Below are 3,934 nucleotides of genomic sequence, written 5' to 3' on the forward strand. Positions count from 1 at the left end.
GGCTACGCTTTGACTTATCTTACTTAGCTTTTAGTTACTTAGTAGTTTTTGATTAGCCAGAATCTACAAGGTCACAATGTGTCCTTTACGGCAGTGGTTCTCAAACATTTTCATGTCAAGGACCCCCAAAATGATATGCATTTGACCGCGGACCCCCATCTCAAAATATTTTGTTCCAGGGACCCCTAGAAGCAAAGATTTTAGTTACAAATGTTCGCTTTAAACAATATATATTCAAAAGGTTTGCACAAATCTTCCAAATTTTTCAAAAATAGCAGATCTACAAGCTCATAGCGCGGCACTCAGTGCCGCGCTATGAGCTTGTATATCTGCTATTTTTGAATAGCCAAAGCGTAAAATTATGCTTTTTAGCTCAAATTAAATAGTGACACAGATGCGTTCCAGGTCTTAACCCATTCCCTGCCAATAACGCATAAATGCGTTTTTAGATTTTTTTTTGTTTTTGTTTTTAATTTGACCCAAAGACCAAGGAGATATGATTTTTCGAAGATCTATAGTTCTAGACCCCTATCCACTTCCTTGTTAACTTAAAACTTAAAAATTCTGTATCTCGGCTCCTGAGTACTTTTTTTTATTTCAATGACAAATCTGTGGCAGACAACAGCAAAAAATCTGAAATAATTCAAGCAGGTTAAATGAATCTGACTATGATACTGACATGAATCTGACCATGATACTGACATGATTCTGACCATGATACTGACATGATTCTGACCATGATACTGACATGAATCTGACCATGATACTGACATGAATCTGACCATGATACTGACATGATTCTGACCATGATACTGACATGATTCTGACCATGATACTGACATGATTCTGACCATGATACTGACATGATTCTGACCATGATACTGACATGAATCTGACCATGATACTGACATGAATCTGACCATGATACTGACATGAATCTGACCATGATACTGACATGAATCTGACCATGATACTGACATGATTCTGACCATGATACTGACATGATTCTGACCATGATACTGACATGATTCTGACCATGATACTGACATGAATCTGACCATGATACTGACATGAATCTGACCATGATACTGACATGAATCTGACCATGATACTGACATGATTCTGACCATGATACTGACATGAATCTGACCACGATACTGACATGAATCTGACCATGATACTGACATGAATCTGACCACGATACTGACATGATTCTGACCATGATACTGACCTGACCATGATTCTGACCATGATTCTGACCATGATACTGATACTCAGAGAGACCTTTAAAATGATATGTAAAAGTCAGTTTCGCCAAAAATGTCACATACGCCCTTTGGGCTCCAGGCCCTCCACAAATTCAACTCAAGCAGAAATGGCAGCGCTGAAACCTGTCCGTATAACGGCAGCTTGTTTTAATCATAAGATAAGCCATATCTTGACAGAGTCCTTAGTCCATATGAGCCTCTTGCTAAGCAAGAGGATGATGATGTGGACATGATGTTGGCAGTGGAGATCCACAGTATGATCTCAGTTCCCTCGTGGAAACATTGGTTCTCAGTGCTGAGCTTGGCTGCTTGATGTGCTCTGTCTGCCAGAGAACTGTGTGGCTCCAAATAGGATTTAGTCTGTGGTTAACATCAGGTTGGAATCAACAAATAGGGTAGTAATTCTGCTGTTTGTGCTGCCGATAAACATTGCAATTCACTTTCCAATCCAATTATTAAGGAGGTGCGTTTTCCTCAGAATTTGCAATTTAAAAAAATATATTTGGTTGGTCGTCATATCTAGACAGTAAATAATTTGTCCCACTTGATTATAAAGGTGCAATAATTAATAAGAATTGAAGGTATTTAATATATTTAATTGAATGTGAATGCACCCCAGCCATAGTCAAGAGATTCAAATGGCTTTATTCTTTCACATAAATCCCCCCTCTCTATCTCGCACTCACACAAATGTTCTTGCTCACTGAATTATTTACACACTCCTTTACACACACACACACACGTGCACACACACATGCGCACGCGCACACACCCACCCACACGCAAGCCCGCGCGCCCTCACTCACTCACGTATATACCCTCTCCCTCATTCTCAATATTCATCTCTGCAAATAAAGATGCCACTCCAGATAGCCACACATTTTGGGAGATGGGTGATGACAGTGATGAAAAGTGTCACCGTTTTGCCCGCACTTACCATTACATGCTCAGCCATACCTGCCAACCTCAGACCGTCAGAAAACAGGAGACTTTTTTTCTAGGTGGGTAGGGGTCATACTGACCATGCCCCCAATAAGCGGGAGGTCTTAGACTTTTACTCCACTACAATTATTTGAACACTTTAGTTAGTTGTTACTTTGTAGATTTTGATTATTATAAAAAAAACACACCCTGTGTGAAGGAAGCGGTGCCTTTGGGGCGGGGCTTAACTCATTTCAGTTCGTCCCTATTGGTGGTCTGAGTCCACTTACCAAATTTGTACTTGGTAGCATGCTGCAAACTGGAATGATGGCTGTTTAAAGCCCAGCCAATGGGCAGACAGAGGGGGCGGGGCTTAAGTAATTACAGGTCGTCCCTATTGGTGGTTTTAGTCCATGTACAAAATTTGTACTCCGTAGCATGCTGCGAACTTGAGTTATGGCTGTTTAAAGGCCAGCCAATGGGAAGACAGAGGGGGCGGGGCTTCAGCAATTCATGCTCCTCCCTATTGGTGGTCTAAGTCCACATACCAAATGTGGACTTGGTGGCATGCTGCAAACTGGAGTTATACTATACATAGAGATTGGCACTGGGTGTAAAAAACAGGGTTACAAAATCGTGGGAAAAAAAACACACAAAAAAACAAGTCGGTTTTAACATTACAAAAAAAACAAAAAACATTTTAGACCTGTAGTATCAAATATGATACAAATCGTAATGCTACATTTTGAGAGCTCATAAGTGCATTCCAGTTATCCAACACTTATTTCAAAATATTAGTAAAGATATACTAGGAAAGCTTACCCGAACTGCTTAAAAAATGATTGTTTGTTAGTAGTGATCAACCTCTCCTGTTTAGTTGATGGCAGCCATTTTGGGTCAGACCACCTGAGGCTCTATAGCTACCTGCAGTGCAAATGGTATGGTCCAGGGGGAAGTGGGGATGTGTCAGATATGATACAACAGGTTCTTGGTCCAAATATTGATTACACTGATTTACTAAAAAATCAGTGTAATGTGTGTATCATATATGATACGTTTGGTGACATAGGGTTAACTTTCGTTTCGGTAGTGACCAACTTTCGTTTCGGTAGTGACCCAATGGTGAATTTACTTTAAGTCCAGAGCTCGATGAATGTTAGGGACCAAAAAAAATGTCACTACAAAGTACTACCAATCAACTCTAAATTGCCTGAAACGTACTCCTAACAGGTTTTCGGGGGGACGATTTTGGCCTCCACACTTAGTGATTTTTTCGGATTTAACTTTCGTTTCGGTAGTGACCAACTTTCGTTTCGGTAGTGACCAACTTTCGTTTCGGTAGTGACCCAATGGTGAATTTACTAAGTCCACAGCTCGATGAATGTTAGGGACCCAAAAAAATGTCACTACAAAGTACTACCAATCAACTCTAAATTGCCTGAAACGTCAAACGTACTCCTAACAGGTTTTCGGGGGGACGATTTTGGCCTCCACACTTAGTGATTTTTTCGGATTTAACTTTCGTTTCGGTAGTGACCAACTTTCGTTTCGCTAGTGACCCAATGGTGAATTTACTAAGTCCAGAGCTCGATGAATGTTAGGGACCAAAAAAAATGTCACTACAAAGTACTACCAATCAACTCTATAATTGCCTGAAACGTACTCCTAACAGGTTTTCGGGGGGACGATTTTGGCCTCCACACTTAGTGATTTTTTCGGATTTAACTTTCGTTTCGGTAGTGACC

Source organism: Gymnoscopelus microlampas, assembly GCF_963454915.1.
Source record: "Gymnoscopelus microlampas genome assembly, chromosome: 9".
NCBI classification, from domain to species: domain Eukaryota; kingdom Metazoa; phylum Chordata; class Actinopteri; order Myctophiformes; family Myctophidae; genus Gymnoscopelus; species Gymnoscopelus microlampas.